General features: G+C 42.3%; 1 protein-coding gene across 1 annotated transcript in view; it reads right to left on the minus strand.

The window, feature by feature from the left end:
* TMEM132E (transmembrane protein 132E) overlaps positions 1 to 17,974 on the minus strand; it is a 195,764-nt gene that overhangs the window by 123,856 nt on the left and 53,934 nt on the right. The window lies entirely within an intron of this gene.

Here is a 17,974-nt window from a genome sequence, read left to right on the forward strand (position 1 = left end):
AACCACCCTGCTCTATAGTCTGCCAAGAAAACATCGCGAAAACAGCGTCCCCCCAAAGGGTCAGACATGACTCGGTGCTTGCACAGGGGATCTTTCACCTCACACCTGTTTTGGGAGTGTAGCTTTTAGCTGATAAACAGACCACATACATACATTTATTAGCCAGGGAGCAGCTCTCTAGGTTTGGTTTTAATTCCCCCCGACCAGTGTATTACTCCTTTGGGAAAAGAGCTGGAAAAAGAATCAGACAGGGCAGGGGAAGACAGCATAATATGCAAAGACGCTTTTCAGGCACCTTCAGGCTTCCTTTTCTTAACATTATTTCCTTTTAATAATAGAAACGTGATGGGAAGACAGAATGTTAGCAAGCCAAGTACCTGATTCCAACATAAACTTTATTTGCAAGAATGCCTCTGGGACCCACAAGGGCCTCATTCACATACTTCGAAAATAAAAGGGGTGATGGCTGCAGCCAGGGTTTGTATGGAAATATATAGCCCACCCAGGAAAAAAGAATCAAGGTCATGGAAATCTGCTTTATTCAGATTCTAAATCCTAACAGGGATATAAATCAGGGCCTCCCCTGTCTTCTAAACACTTGGGGGAAATCGACACTGCTACTTCTGCCCACACCAGAGCAAAGGATCTCTTAAGAAGAAAGGCAGAAGGATAAAGCCAGATTTGCTGCCAGCCAGTCTGCACAATAACATGATATGTCAGGGCAATATGCAAAGGGGCTTCCCACCCCTTTAGCTTTCCCTCGTTTGTTTCTCTGTTCAAGCTTGAACAAATGTATCAATCACATTTGTTCTTCTTTGAAAGTGGTAAATTGACTACTGGAACCTCCTCCAGGCATCCTCCCATGAAGATATTAATTTGCAAGCCTCATTGTTGCGGCCTCAAAAAACGAACAAGGACTCTTATCTGTGGTTGCAACAGAAATCTCTGTCTGGGACTTTACCAAAAGACGTGAATTGCAAGAGCCAGGCTTCACCTGGACTGCACAGCTTCATCCGTGCCATGTTGATCTTCCGATATAAGCTTGACTACTACACTGTACTGTATGTGGGACTGTCCTTGAAAGCGGTGCCAGTGTTTTACCTACCAGAGGCACTGAGAAGCACTTTGCTTCTGGGTTTAGCTGTAGGTATAGTCTTCTAAAATTATCTAAAACCTGGAGTTGACATGGGATAAATCTATCCTTCTCCCCACAAAGAAGTCAGAGGTCAACCGAAATGCCTTCTGCAGAACCCCATATTGCTGTGATATTCCCTCTCCTAACTAACAGATGTTCAGAAGCAGGAATTAGCAAGCCCTGGAAGTAAATGCACAGCTTCCACTGCCCAGGAATGAAGTATGAAGGCTTCTTCAGGGACAAGAATCCAGACTGAGTCTGTAAAGCACATCTGAGGGCTGGAAGCAGGCAGCCTTCAAACCACAGAATTGCAGACTCGGAAGGCCCCTTTTAGGCCACTGAGGCCAACTTCCTGCTCAATGCAGGAAGCCAAATTAAAGCATTCCTGACAGATGGCTGTCCAGCCTCTGCCTGAACCCATTCAGCAAAGGAGAGCCCCCGACTCTCTGGGCATTGGTTCTATTGTCAAACTCATAAACTGCTTCTGCTTTTTGGAGGCATTCCTTTTCCTAGCAGACCATCAGAACCTGCCTTCCTGGAACTAAGGTTTTATTCTATATTTTGCACTCTGGGCCAATAGAAAGCAGGTGGGCTGACACAGCGTTGAAGGGGCCAACCCTCCGTTCAGTGCAGGAATCCCGATTAAAGCATCTCCAGCCAACAGCTGTCACCCTCCACTTGAATACACCCAATGAAGAAAAGCTCACCACTTCCTGACTAAAGGGTTCCACCAACAAACTCCTTTTCCTGTTTGTTCATCAGCACTTACACCATACTCTTACACTAGTAACCCTGTCTAGTAACTAGTATGGCAGATTGAAGAGTAGGGGCAAAGCAGAGAAACCCCTGCATCCCAAAGGCCACTAAATGAATGTCTGCCCAACCTCGGGCTTAAATAGGATTTTCACACTCGGACCCTCAGCTCATCTAGCTACAGCAGGCCCTAAATCCAAGCCCACTGGGCATGTTCTCCTCCCCAGGTGCTTCGGGCCAACTCTCATCAGCCAAAGCTAGCATGGTCAACAGCAGAGATTATAGGATTTGTCCAAAACATCTGGAGGGCACCGCGGCCTACAGCACACCTACGTTTTCCATATTCAATTTCTCTGCATGCTGATAGCTTACATGGAAATAATTCATTTTATTCAGTATCCCTTCATCCAGGGGATTCTCTCGTACAGCAGCAACACATTTTCTGTGTTCAAAAGACACCAAGGCAGCCTGTGCTGGTCCAGGGGTTTCTGAACTGTTAAGAGACTAGCAGATTGGCTTCCCTAGCTTTGCAATCTTGCCTTCTGACAGCTTAATACCAGACTTCATGTACTGTACAAAAAACTCCTTCCAACATCCAAATATAAACACTGCCATGGAGTGCCTTTCAACCAGACATCCTAGATCTCTCTGTTTAGAATAGCACAGCCCCCTTGTGTGCGGGCCTAGCAAAAAATCCTGAATCTACTGACTCATCATAACCACTCATAAAACTATTTCAAGCTTCTAGCCAATTTTCACTATGGCCCAGGCCAGAGAATACTGCCATGTTGCCAGTCAAGCTATTGGTACCTCTCCTGCTACCAAGCAGCTGACTGGGGCTGGGGCTAAAGTCCCTGAATCCTGGTTTACAATCTCCACCTAGCAAACTACCAAACTTACAGTAGGGAAAGAAAGGTTCAAAACGCTGAATGATAAACTTAGGCTAACAGAAAGACAATGGTTACAGTCACCTAACCTGCATTCCATATTATGGCTTCATGTGAAGCCTGGTTCACGCAATATGCTCAGTTGTAACTACCCAACTGCATTTTAGCCAAACCTAGTGTGATGTACTTACAAAGCTGTAACAAACACAAAGAGTGATTACTTAAAAACTCACTAGCAGACTCCTTCTTTCATGGGTAAATACTTCTGACAGGCTGCCACCTGAATCTCCTGATAAACCCTAGTTTCTCCAGTTGGGAAATTTTCAGCTTTTCTACAAAGGCCTTCCTCCTTCAGCCCATCTCTAGAAAAAATGGGAAGGTGCTTTAGGTCTTCCTGCCTAAAGCCCAGAAATACAGAATTTCGTAAACCTTGCGCCAATCCTATAACACTTAGACTATCTGTTGAACTGTGACTCTTGCACTTTCTGATGATTTTAATGAGAAATTCCCTTATGAAACCAAGGAAGTCAAATCTTGATAGGAGAACATGAAACAAGAAAAGGATGTTTCAGAGAAAGGGAGATATGGGCGTGGGGGGAAGGGAAGGCATCAGTGATTAGAGAGAGATGCTCTGGATCTCCTGCTTGGATGCTGATACGCAGGCCCTCTTTGTTCTTGCTTTATCTTTCTCTCAGTATTATCCTCAGTGTGAGGCAGTGACTTGCATGCACCTCCTAGACGGTGAATGTAAACAGCAGTATGCTAATTTGTCAGCACAATAATTCATAATATGGTTTATATGTTCCGACAACAATCATCTTCTATTAACAAGAATTTAGAGTTTAACATGTTGCATCCTGAGTGTGTCATTATGTGTGTAATTCCTAGCTGGTTAGTTGCCCGCCACAGTACATCAACTTGCAAGGTAGTCTCTAATTTGGAGATCTTGTTACAAGAAATAAAATATTGGGAGGAAGTGGTGAATGGAATTTGAACACAAAGAAAACTATGGACATGCAGAGAGGGGGGGAAACCAAAGAAGCCACCATTCCAGGTCTGGACATGAACCATCACAGATATGAACTGCCACACAGTAGGTCATAAAAGGCTGAGGTGATGTGGAAAGGAACTAGGCAACCCGTGACCTGTTGGGTCATCGTTTCAGTTGGGGCATTGCTTCAGAGATATTTACTTACCTAGACAGATCAACAGAATGACCACGGGTGGGCAAAAAAGGAGTGGGAACAGGAGCAATTTCCGACTTTCTGCCGGCTTCCCCACTGACTTTGCTTGTGGGAAGCTCACAGGGAGAAAGTCAATAGGGAAGCCGGCAGGGAAGGTCACAAGTTGCTTGGGCAAGTCTCCCCCACCCCCTCACCCTCCCCCAGTCCCTCTGCGCTCACACCGTGCTGGTCATTCACACACCCCCGCGCAAACTCCCCAACCCATGCCACACCCTTGTGCACTCTCCCCAACCTGCAATGCACCCTCACACCCCCTCCCTGACCCTTGCCGCACTTCTCAGGCGCCCCCACACACCCTCCCTGACCTGCACCCTCCCCAACCTGTGCTGCACCCTCGTGCACCCTCCCTGACCCTTGCCATACTTCTCAGGTGCCCCCTCGCACTCTCGTGTACCCTCTCTGACCCACACACCTCTTGCACACCCCCCTCACTGCACCTCTCACACACACCCTTGCTCCCACCCCTACCCAGCAGCAGCTTCTTACCTGCCTGCTGGCCTTGGACTTCCAACTTCCTGCTGGCTTCCCCACTGACTTTGCTTGTGGGAAGCTGGCAGGGAGCGTTGGCAGTCATGATCAAGTTTAGACTTCCTGCCAGCTTTCCCATTGACTTGTGGGAAGCTGGCAGGGAGTGTTGGAAATGGCTATCACGTGACCGTGGGAGCGCAGCGGTGCTGAAGCAGCCACAACTTTGCTGAATTTCAATCCCACAGTCCTGGATTTTGGATGCATTCTGTAAGTTGCCCCTTTTGAGATACCTTAGTTCAAAAATTGGTGCCCTATGATACGCTGTTTCACCCAATTAAAGGTTACAAACAGACAAACAGACATGAGAATTTTAGTGGTATATAGATGTGTGATGGACGCTGCTGTAAGGAATCAAAAGGAAAACTGTAAGAGATACTTTGACATTCATGCATCTATCATCAGACCCTGGTGCCTCACCTCTGCCAAACCCCTTACAACCTTAGCCAATTTATATTGAGGAAACTGAGTACGTGGGTGCGTGTGCATGAGTAATGTGATGCTGAAGCAAACTGTAGCCAATGAAAGCTTTGTAGGTTAACAGAGACTCGCTGTGTGTTCTGTATTCCCTAGAGCATTTTCATTACTGCACAAGGTTCTGAACTCCTGTATCTCAGTTGAAAGTGTGTAAGTGCATCCACTAATAATCTTTCTCCCCCCACCAAGACTGAGTGTTACTGAGCCTCAGCTGCCCCTATTTAGCCCCAGTGGCTTAGACAGTTCACAAGGGAGATGACCTGCACATATGCGACAGCAGGGAGTCGAATGAGGAAAAGAATAAACAGAGGAACGTGTAACAATCCTAGCTTGCATGGAATACAGAGATCATGCCTGTGGAAAAAAACTAGCTTTGGCTACACTTACGGAGTACTGGCCAAAATGCTGCATGTGGTATGGGTACAACTATTTTTTAAATTTATTTTTAATTATTGCTCATATTTATACGGCTGCCCATCACACACAAGGCAACTCTGGGCGGCGTACAACAATGAGATAAAAACAGTAGAGGCTGGTAACCGAGACTAAACCTTGTCAATATTACTAAAAAGGGTTTGTGACAGCTTCCACTGACCAAAGTCATGACAGGCAGCAGAGATTTGACTGGAAAGGCTACATAAACTATCTTTGGGGTGCAGGCATAAAACTCTCCCCTGTTCTATCAGTGTGAAGGGAAAAGCTAGTCCTGCCATCATTTTTCCCCCAGCTGCTTTGCCAAGAAAAGGAACAAACTGGTTTTGCAGCCAAAGGTGACTTTTATTTCTTAGGAAAATGGTGTGAAGTCATTTGGGGGGGACAACCACCATATCCGACTCTTAAAGAACATGCTGGGGCTGCAGTCCCAAAAGCACATGGCGTCTAGGCAAAGCAATGGCCTTGACTAGGGCCAAAACAATTAATTGAAATATTCTCTACCAACTGAATAATTCCCTCCGTTTCTCCAAAGCTTCCAGTTGGGCAACACTATGTTTTTCTTTTTCTTTTTTCTTTAAATAAGCTTTATTTATTTCCAAATAAAATTACATAGAAAAGAAATAAGAAAAAAAAATGAGTATAACGAACTACATAACACATACAATACATATATAACAATACACCAAAAAGAAAAAGATACACAAAAAGAAAAAGTAAAAAAAAGGAAAAAGAAATATATATATATATATATATATTAAAATACATTATATATTATTATATTATATTATATTATATTATATTATATTATATTATATTATATTATAATATTAATGACTTCCGGCTACTTCAATTATAGATATACTAATACTTAATATAATATATTCTCTTACTATTAGTTCATCCATACTTTCATTATTTCTAACCAGTAAACTCACTATTGTATAAATCGCATAATCATAGCTTCATCTTCTTTTGTCATCAGCAGATATCCTAAAAATGGCCACCATATTTCCGTAAAACTAGAAATAGTTTTATCTCTTATCAGTTCTGTTAATTTCACCATTTGTGCTGGATCCATTAGTTTGATTATCCGTTCTTGTACTCTTGGTATCTGTGTGTCCTTCCATCATTGTGCATAGAGTATTCTAGCAGCCGTGATCATACATAACAGTAAATTTCCATTTTTTTTCTCCAAATCTTCCTCCATTAACCCTAATAGAAACAATTCTGGCTTCTTTGGTTACATTTACCTTAAGAATTTTCTGAATAACTTTACGTATCTGTTCCCAGTATTTTTTTTTGCTTTTTCACATGTCCACCATAAATGGTAAAAAGTTCCTACTCCTTGTGAACATTTCCAACATACACTATGTTGGAACACTATGTTTTTCCAGAGATTAATGCAGGTCCCCAATGATTTTTTGCTCAGGCAAAACGTAAACCCTGCGAAAAATTAGCACTGATGGTCCCTCATTAGGCTGATTCCTTTCAAGTCAGTTAGCTTAATCCATTAATCTGGTCCTCTGTTTGCTTCCAACCTTGCTTCCGCTGCAGTGATTCAACAGATCTTGAGCGCAAGATAATCCATACCTGACAGTCAATGGTGTTCACAGCACTGGGTGTTAGCAAGTTGGCAAATGGACACAAAGACATTGCCAGAGGCAGACGTTGCTAGCCCATGGCTGAAGCAGGACCAGCATGGGTGCAAAGGTCCAATTTCACTAAGGAAGACTTCCTGTTTTTTCTTTTTCCTATTCCATCTGTGGGGGACCTATCAACCACCCCCTCACCTGGCTTGCTTTACCCTAATGCAACCAGCAATGTTTCATATCCAGGGAAACCAATTTCCCAGAGCAGTGGGGAAGACAGCTCGTCCTCTTCATTAAGTACTACATGAAAGGAAACGAGAGAAAGACATGGGAACGCATGCATACCCATGCCTAGCCCATCAACGGAGAAACAGAGTGTGAGATGTGTCATAGATTCAGTTTCGGGTGGTGATCAACTCAGAGCTCAGGAGGCAAGACAATTCCTGTATCTGTTTAACTGTGATTTTTTCATTACAAAGGTTTTACAAAATAAAGATTTTGACTCCAATCTGAGGTCCCAGCCTTATCTGTTCTTAGCACCTAAATCTACCATAATGTGCCTTATTTCCCGAAATGCTACCTTAAGACTCTTATCGCACTTGCTATGTTATCCTAGACCAGTGTTTCTCAACCTTGGCAACTTTAAGACGTGTGGACTTCAACTCCCAGAATTCCCCAGCCAGCATGGGGAATTCTGGGAGTTGAAGTCCACACGTCTTAAAGTCGCCAAGGTTGAGAAACACTGCCCTAGACCTTATTCTATAAGCTACACCCTATACTCTGATCTGGTCTGGAGCTGGGGCTTTGGCATGAAGTAGGTGGAACACTGAGGTTCTAGCAGTCTCTCTTCTCAGCTGCTAGAGCTTGATCCTGCCTTCCTTCTCCTCTCCCTTCTCCTCTTGGCCCTTCCCCCAGGGTGCCCACCGCTCCTACTGGGATTGGAGCTCTTTTTAAAGGGCCATTGCACTGCAGGACAAAAGGGGAAATGAGGACAGGTGGACGAATAGCACAGCTTCATTTCCAGCCAAGTGACTGACTGCCTCTTGCCTTGCAAATTATAGTGTCATCATTCACACCACACCTATGCTGAACTAGATTCTTTGGTTAAATACGAGGTGCACAGAGTATGGTAATTTTAAAGCAGCCTTTGTACAGGCACAGGTATTACAGAATCCTGCCATGGAGCTATTACAGGTTTCAGAAGTATAACTGAGCCCTACGATCTACACTGCATATACCATTAATATAAATTCTAACTCAAGAAAGGTCATTTCTATGACCCTGGTTTCTGTTATTTTCACTCAACATCCACACACTTTCATTGTTTAATAGAGATCAATAAGTATGTGTGCTTAAAGAAAAACTAGGCAAATTAATGACTTTTTCTCCCACTCTTATACTGATTCTGCCATTTCTTGCCATTTACTATGACACAGAGCTTGTACATCTACCAGGTGATGCATTACTCCTTTTCAGGCGTCCACTTTAATTATGCTGCAAAACAACAAGACCCGGTGGTTACAGTCTCCAATTCAAAGCCCCCAACATCTTACTTAGGTCAAGAATCAGCAGTGTGTTTGAGAAGCCAGGCTATTATATTGTGCAAGTCTACAGGACAGTGAAGTCCCCAGGAAATAAAATTTAAAACTTGTGACTCTCATTCCCAAGATCTTACATAATCACATGAAATTTGACTATTCTAGCCACAGACCCATAAGATTTTGGCCTTCTTGCTTGTAACCTCACAGGATTTGACAAACTTCTAAGATTTATTTACATACATACATACACATGCGCGCACACACACACACACACACAGACCTTAATTTTGAAGTTCTGCAAATGCCAAATGCCACCTGAGCTACCAAATTCACTTGGGCATCACAGAGCCATGATGCTGTCTTACATGGTCTTACAGCATTGACTCTCAATGGCTGGGTTTATACAACCCATTAAACCTAGTTAATAACACACACTGCTATGCCCACCAAACATGCTATGGCCAAATAAAGACACCCAATTGTAGTTAACATGATGGTTCAGTTTATGCAGTATATTAACAGAATGGTGGTTTCCTACAAAACAATGAACAGCAAACTACTCAAGCCAATCCCGTTTTAACCTAGCCGAGCATGTTCTTAACACTGAGCCTTTCAGATGTGGCACAATTTTCCTCAACAAACCAAAGCTAATCTCCCCGATAAGGTGCTTGGCATCACCTCAAACCTTCCGCCACTGGTAGATCCAACAACTGGAAAAGATTTCTGGATGTGTCCTGCACGCATGGAGAAGCCCATTCTAATACTTCCAGGAGCTCAAGTGAGAGGATGGGACCCTAGGCACAGAATCTACTTCCCATTATGAGATCTACCAGAAGAGACCCAGAAGACACACAAAGCTATGGAGCCACTTGTTCGGGGACAAGAGGACCACTCTGCTTTGGAAAACAGTCTTGAAGAGCTTTGCTGAACAAAATACCAACCAAGCAAAGTGCCACTGTAAAGCTTTATCAGCCCTACACAACAGTCCCAGGTGATATCAAACAATAGGTCTGTTGTTCTAAACCTTTCACTAGGCATATTGTGAGTCAGTTCTCACACAGTCAGTAGAAAAAAAAACCACAATAACAAATCTAACAGTTGCAAAAACAAAGGGGAGATGGAAACAGGCCAGTCTGCTCAGAAGAAGGGGCCAAATGTTCTGTCATGTAGGGTGGGAAGAAGAAAGACAAGCAAGATTGTTTTGAGTGCCGTTTCTATATATAGGGCTTGTTCTTGAAGCACAGAAGTTGCTGATGTTCTTCGGTATGGCTTTCTAACTTGCTTCAGTAAATGCTACTTACAGTATTAGACGTTCTTGGATTTCATGTGAGCCTGATTAAGTGATGCAGCCCTGCTTGTGTGCCGAAGCCTGACTCACACAGCAACAAAAAGCACTACCAAGCAAACATGAGTTGATCTGAAAGAAAGCTGAGCTGATTCAAAATCGGCTAGGGAGGGCACAAGTGCCGCAGACTAAGTCCAGTGTTTCTCAACCTTGGCAACTTTAAGATGGGTGGACTTCAACTCCCACAACTCCCCAGCCAGGGCTGGCTGAGGAGTTGTGGGAGTTGAAGTCCACCCAACTTAAAGCTGCCAAGGTTGAGAAACCCTGGACTAGACTAAGAAGTCAAGAAGAGCCACTTTTGCACTGTTGCCCTGAACAAGCCACTTCCATGCTGGTACCAAGAAAACAAGACAGGCATGTCCTTGAAGTAATCAGGAGTCAAGCTCAACTCAAAGGAGCCTTTACCTTTACAACATAAAGACCTGAAGGAAGTCATAAGGGCCTCCAAAACTCAGGGTATTCTGTGATCACACCACATACCAGGGATCAATACCTTGATCCAAATGTGGGGGAGGAGTGATGATGTGAAGCAAACAAGACTGGGTCATGATCTGGGACAGAGATGTGTCATCCTCCTCCTGGATTTGGAGAAGGAGTCAAGGCATTATTTATTTTTTAATTTAATTTAGGGCCTATCTAGGTGTCTGTATGTTTGCTACTGAAAGTGGTGAGTGTATCGATAGGTGGAACTAAGTGGTAGAGACAGGAGGACAAAGTTGGTGACACAGAGGAAGGACTGAGATTGAGGAAGCACACCTTCTGCTGGGATGTACAGCCTTTGGCCCTGGAAGTAGTTCATTTTATTCAACAAGTAGTTAGAACAGGAGGCCGTAGGTGGGAGTTGTTAGCTAATGAAGACATTTAGTATTAATGAACCTCCAACTCATTTTTATTGGAAGAGACTTTGAAACATGGTGTTAGCAGTGGGATTTCGCATGTTGAAACAGTGACATCGCAAAGCATAGACAAAAGAGAGGGGGCTGCGTCTCAGTGCTGTTTCTGACATTCTTCCACCCCTGCAGACATTGCTGGGTGGGCTTCAGCAGGACCTTGCTGCTGCATCAAAATGACATCATTAACGCCTGTACAAAATGGATGGAGCTTGTAATGCTGCTTTCATCGTTCTGACCCCTTTCCCACACCCATGGATGCCACTGGAAGGACCATTAAAAATGGGGCATGAAGCCACAATTGCCCACCCTTGTGTCAGTACAAACTGGCTGCTACTGACCAAACCCACAAAAAGAGAAAAGGAGGGAACCCAAAGGTCACTTTCCTAGGTGAGTGAAACGCATGACATCTAAACTGGTTTATCATCAACACAGGCATCCACAGGCGGAAAAGGGGGGTAAGCAGCAACATGACCATTGCAAGATAAACTCTGCCCTTGACATACTTGCATGAGATGTCACAATGCAAGTCAGAAGGGGTGGAGCTTGCTTCTAACGTCACAATGCGATTTTCATAATGGTGGCTAAATGCTGAAACTTATGCCATCAGGTGCTCTGCTTCTGCTTTCATGTCTGCAACAGATTACAAGAAGAGCATCTCTGAGCAAACTCTTCCATTTATACACAAGAATGCACTGGGGATTCTTTTGAACTGTCAATTCTTTCCCTATTTAAAGTCTGAAATGGGAATTTTCCCTGGAGTAAACATTCCTTCTCTGATGCACTGACAAAGAAGCATTTCAACAAAGCATCTGTCACTACCCAAAAATTCAGAAAAGCTGTTTCATTATTTGGAATAAGACTGGAAGTGGGGAAACTTATAGCCACCTTTCTGTTAGAAGAGCTATCCCTGTGCCCTATTTTTGCTGAGTCCCTGGAGGATGCACTACAAGTTCTTCACAACTGACCAGAATTCCACTGTACCTTTTTTTATTAAACTGATTTTCCCTCCTTAAGGTTTCCAAGAAGTAAGGGATAATAAATAGGCTAGATGGGAAGTAGCACACATTCAGTTATTACAGGACTGCCTCAGTTGCCTTAAGCAAACTATTTGTCTGTCTTGTTTCTAGTGTGCCAGAAAACCTCCTACGGGGTGTCTTTTTTTTCTCCAAAAGCATTTGCAGATACACACACACACACACACATATATATATAAGTATAGTATATATTTATATGTACAGTATTATGTCCTTATTGGTCTTTTTGTCATTTCCAATTCTCTTGATTGGATGAATTAAGGATTACTGGCTCATCATCTCCTAAACTGAATGACAAACACACCAAAGTTCTCTTATATGCAGATGATGCTGTGCTGTTATCTCAGACACCAATTTTCTAAAGCAAGCACTTGGAATAAACTATGCAAAAACTAAGGTTGGGGTTATTTATACTGCTGCGATGAAAGTATTCTCAGCTAGAGTGTGGGCACAACTTTTGTTCGGAGCCCAACTGTAGGAGCCCATACAGCTCCTAAGGTAAAGGTAAAGGTTTCCCTTGACGTAAAGTCCAGTCGTGTCCGACTCTAGGGGGCGGTGCTCATCTCCGTTTCTAAGCCTTGGAGCCAGCGTTGTCATAGACACTTCCGGGTCATGTGGCCAGCATGACTCACGGAACGCCGTTACCTTCCCGCCGAAGCGGTACCTATTGATCTACTCACATTTGCATGTTTTCGAACTGCTAGGTGAGCAGAAGCTGGGACGAGCAACGGGAGCTCACCCCGCCGCGCGGTTTCGAACCGCCGACCTTCCGATCGACAGCTCAGCGGTTTAACCCGCAGCGCCACCGTGCAATCCAAATTTTTTAAGAAACGTATTTCAAGTCCTACAATGTGTTCCTAACATGGTCTTACACCATAAGGCTGGAGCCCACAGTTGGGTTGAAACCCATATTCGGACATGCATCTTCTCTTATTAAAGTTTTATATTTTTCCTGTGGGCTTCACATTTCTAATTTTAAGTGATGACTTTATTTCATATTGGGCTAGGACACTGCACAAGAAGCTTAAGTGCTATGGTCCTCATTTAATGAATTCCTGATGATGGGGTACAAACAGGCAGAGGCAGCCCTCAAACAGAGTGCCAAGGATTTGAAAGCCCACTTAGACCTGGCTGTCATATCCAGAGATGTGTTCTTGGGCAGGCCTTTTTCAAGCTGGCTAGATATCTAAGCCAAATTACAGTTTCCGAATTCAGAATGGCCCTAACTTTGGCAAGGTTGAATGCCCTCCCAACAGCTGTTCTTGAGGGGAAACTACAGGGTATTCCATTTGAACAGACCTGAAACACTAACCCATGTTATTTTATATCACTCCTATTACAAGGATGTCTGCTTACCATTAATAACTTCCCATCTACTCAGATTTCCAAGCCACCCATTTTATTTACAACTGCTACTGTACTATCCAATCAATGTGATTTTGTCTCTCTTAACGTGGCTACGTTTTGTTCTACAATTTGTCAACTACATCACACCTTGACCACACCGGTTTTATAATTATTGGGTTTTACTGTGGTTTTTATTTGCTGTCTCACACTTTTCTTTCTGTTTTTGAGCTGGTGTATGACTGTCATGAAGTATCTTGTTTTCCACAAATTATTTCTGGGGTCCTCATGAGTACAGTGGATTCATGAAACTTCTGCGTTCCTACTACCATTTACTGCTTCTGCATCTCTTAAGAAGGGAATGATCTTTGGCTTTAAAGTATGTGTGAATCTGAGATCTAGAGATCTGGGCCTTGGCTAGTGATCTCATGATGGAACTTCCTCATGTAGGTAAAGGAAGAAGTGAGAAGAGAGTTCCAACGGTCTTTCAAAAATTCCAGATGACATCAGAAATGGGGATTCCCCCTTTAATGGTATAGATCAGTGTTTTTCAAACTTGGCAACTTTATGCTGGCTAAGGATTTCTGGGAGTTGAAGTCCACACATCTTAAAGTCACCAAATTTGAAAAACACTGATATAGATCCTCCCAACTTCTGCCACATGTGCCCTCAAATAATGCTGTACCTTTTAATCAAACCTTTCAATGTTCTTCAACCCAGATGCCTCCTAGACCTAGAGAAAATTTGTAAATACAATATTAAACATGCCTCCCAAATACAGAGATAGTAGACAACTGAACACCCGATATCTTCCTTATGAATTTCCTGAAATCATCCACTCTTAGGAATATGAAGCTAGATAAAATAGCCCTTTGGTGTTATATAGAATAATATTTGGAACCTCTATGTTAAGAAGTAGCAATCCCCCAAAGTACCAGATTCTAGGAACCAACACTGTGGAAGGGTTCTTCATGCCTTACAGGTGGTTTTTGGGGGAAATTTTTGGGTAGCCACAGTGGGAAGTTGCTTGATCTTTTATTTGACCCAGCAGGGCTCTTATGCCCTTAAGATACACAATGGTACAGCTATCAAATTGACAAGTAACACCCCTCAGACCCAAGACTGCATGCATTTAAATTTGTTAGCATGCCAAAGTCATCACCTTCAGACTTCATAGGGTGTTAGAAATCAGCGAATACAACATGACAATATTACGACATAGTCAATAGCAAAGGAATTGGGTAGGATTTGCAAGTCAATAGACAACTCCAGCAGAGATTTCTCAAGATGAGTAATATTTGCAAAAGTTAAGGGGAGGGTTTTTTTATCCTGCATAAACTACTCTCTCTCTCTGAGTACAGCAACGCTAAAATGGTGTCAAACTGGGAAAGAAGGCAGACAAAATCAGCAAAGGGCAATCCTTCAGAAATACACTTCCACTATTATTAATCTCACCAAATCCAATTCTTATTATCCTCAGAAGTTGGACAGCCAATGCACAAAAAGTGCATTTTATTTGTACTTTCCAATTCCTTATCTTGCTCCTTATCTGGCTCTTCCATCGAATTCATCTCTAAAAGAGCTAATGAATGTCAGAATAAGAGAGACAGAAAGATTTGGAACTACAGAATTCTGAGTAACACGGTACAACTAGTTGAACATTTCAAAAAGGAACAAGGCATCTACTTAAATGTTGGCTGGGTTCACACAGCACTCTTGCCAAACTGTGTTAACAAATACAATTGCTGTGTTTGCATAATATGCTATGCCTAAGCAAACAGAACATATTACAACTTAATATGAAGACCTGGTTCACACAACATACTTAGACAACAGCAGGTGTCTCACAACTACCCATCCATCCCCATATATGAAGTCAACCATTTGTTACAGGAAGAGAAAAACACCCAATGATCTCACACTCTCCTGATTATCTCACAATTTGGTCCCAGGATCTACCTTTCTTGGGACAGAGAACAAGAGGCCAAGCAATGGAGTGATCCTGCAAATTAGCAGCATCACAGAAGATGCCTGGATGAAAGAATTGTACAAGTTTTCATGGCTTCTACTATCAAAGGCCTCCCGACTTGGTGATAAGGCTCATAAGTGGAACCATCGCATCTGTCAGGCATGTAAGTGAAGGCAAGCAGATCGTGTCTGATGGAATGAATCAGAAGAGAGAGTGATACCCATCTCCTTCCTTGGCCACTGAAAAAAAGGGGTCAAGTGGCTGAAGCAACACTCAAAGAAGGCATAGAAATAGAAGGTGTGGCTTGAGTTGGCCTTAAGTCAGACTGCTGAGAGAAGATCTGGTCAGAAGGTTCTATCTTCACTGAAAGCATGGATCTTACCCAGCCAGATGTAGACTGAAAATGAATGCAGCATGCATTAAAAAAACAAAAAAGGAAGCTGAGTACATAGTAGTGTACAGAAGCTGCTGCCTGGATCGAATTGGGGCCAGATATGCCCCAGGGAAAGGAGGGTATGTGATGCCATATCACTCAACTGGCATGAGCCAATTCTGCTCAGTCTCCCAGTAGAGCCACTATATTGTCAGGTACGATTCTTTCTGGACCCATTTCAACCTCAGAAGTGGCTGCAATGCTTTCTAGCAAAGCCCTCAACTGCTCAAGATGCCCCTTGTCAAAATTTTAAGTAACTTTCTAGAGCAGGGGTTCTCAACCAGGGTTCCCTGGCACCCTAGGGTTCTGCGACAGGTCACTAGGGGTTCCCTGGGAGGTCACAATTTATTTAAAAAATTATCTCAAATTTGGACAACTTCACATTAAAGAGGCAAGTTTCATTCTTTCTTTTTAGTTTAAGAACACTGTTCATGCATATATACAGGCCTACCCATGAAACCAATATAGCAATTTTGTAACTTCTGACCTATATTTGAGCCTAAATGTGCAGGGGTTTCCCAAGGCCTGGTAAAATATTTCAAGGGTTCCTCCAGGGTCAAAAGGTTGAAAAAGGCTGTTCTAGAGCTTCTTGTAAAATTCAGCAGGTAGGTGGGGGAAGATTCCAATACAGATCATGTCTTATCCATAATTTCTCAATATAGATCATTTCTCTACCCATAATTTTCAGATTATGTGAATTTATGTTCAAATCCAGAACCTCGCCACACAAGCATACACACAGAATCCTCGACATCCCTACAAAGAACACACAATCATTTCAACAAATTTTTCTACTCATTTAAGTCTCGAAGATGGGAATTTTCTCCTAGCTAGATGCTCTTCTATTATCTTGGTCTCTCAAAATGTGTCTTAGTATGAAATGGGTGCAGCAGCTGTTCAGTTTCTTATCAGGGTGCATATTCTAACCAAGCAAGTACAAAAAGTGTTGAATACTACACCAAAAAGCAAGTGAGAAAGTTGACTACCATTTTTAATATAATTTTTTCAAGCAATAAAAGATAAAACTAAAAGAAAAAATAGAAGAAGTAAGGAAAAAAAGGAAGTGCAGAAAACAACAAAAAAGGAAAGATAGAAAAAAGAATAACTAAGAGTCAGAAGAATAATTGACTTCTTTGCAACACAAATTTAAAAAAAACTTATTTGGAAGTTAGCCACCATTTTAATTTATACTCTGTGACAATGTTTCTCAACCTGAGCAACTTTAAGATGTGTGGACTTTAACTCCTGCTGGCTGGGGAATTCTGGGAGTTGAAGTCCACACATCTTAAAGTTGCTCAGGTTGAGAAGCACTGTTCTATGACCTCATACAGTCACTGGGTTCACTCAACACACTTAGCACATATTAAATATTGGTAACATTCAACTTTAATTTACCACATACAAGAAATTTAGAAACAGAAATCAGAATTTCCAATGTTACAAAATCTTCTGTGTTAAAATGTAAATATGTTTCATATTATCTTAAAGCAAGGTTAATTCATAAAAAAAAATTCCAAATTTATTGGGCCCTTCAATTGCTATTTTAAAAAGGCTGTTTCTCAATCTTATGCTGGACATGATGATGATGATATCCCACTTTTTTTATATACACAGTAGCTCACGGTGGCAAACATATCTAATTCTCCTGCCTCCTATTGCCCCACAACAACAACCCTGTGAGGTGGATTGGGCTGAGAGAGAGGGACCGGCCCAAAGTCACCCACTGGCATTTCATGCCAAAGGAGGCCTAGAACTCACAGTCTCCTGGTTTCTAGGCCAGCACCTTCACCGCTGCACCAAACTGGATCTCAATAAATTTGAAGGCATACATGCTTAATACACATGCTTTCCTGTTGGTGGATATACTTGCTTTTGAAAGGAAATTTAAATTTTAAAGGTGTTAGCATGTTGCTAAATAATCGAAAAAAAAATGGAGTTTATCTATTTATGACAAACTTTGAATTTGAGGCTGCTGCAAAAAATATCATGTATTCCTGGAAATATACTTGTGTACCAGATACCAAAAGCTGACTTGATGAAATTTGTCTATACTCAGCTTTTGAACTGGCCCTGTATCAGCCTTGAGGAAAGACTGGACAATATAATTCCATGTAGTCAAGGCACAATTCAGTGTTTCAAAGCTGAGAGGTAGCAATTCCTTAAGGGATGCAATTCTATACTATCATTACGTTTGATTTACTTTTTATTTAGCCATATGTCTTTTTTTCTTTTTGACAGGTTTTTTTAATCTAGTTGTTCAGTATTCTACTTTGTTTTATATGTAATCACATGTGTTTGTTTCTTTCCTTATTGCAGTTTTATATCAAAGTATTAAAACAGGTGTCAATGTTGTTGCTTTTTTCCTGGCTT

This window comes from Candoia aspera, chromosome 1 (assembly GCF_035149785.1).
Source record: "Candoia aspera isolate rCanAsp1 chromosome 1, rCanAsp1.hap2, whole genome shotgun sequence".
Taxonomy (NCBI): domain Eukaryota; kingdom Metazoa; phylum Chordata; class Lepidosauria; order Squamata; family Boidae; genus Candoia; species Candoia aspera.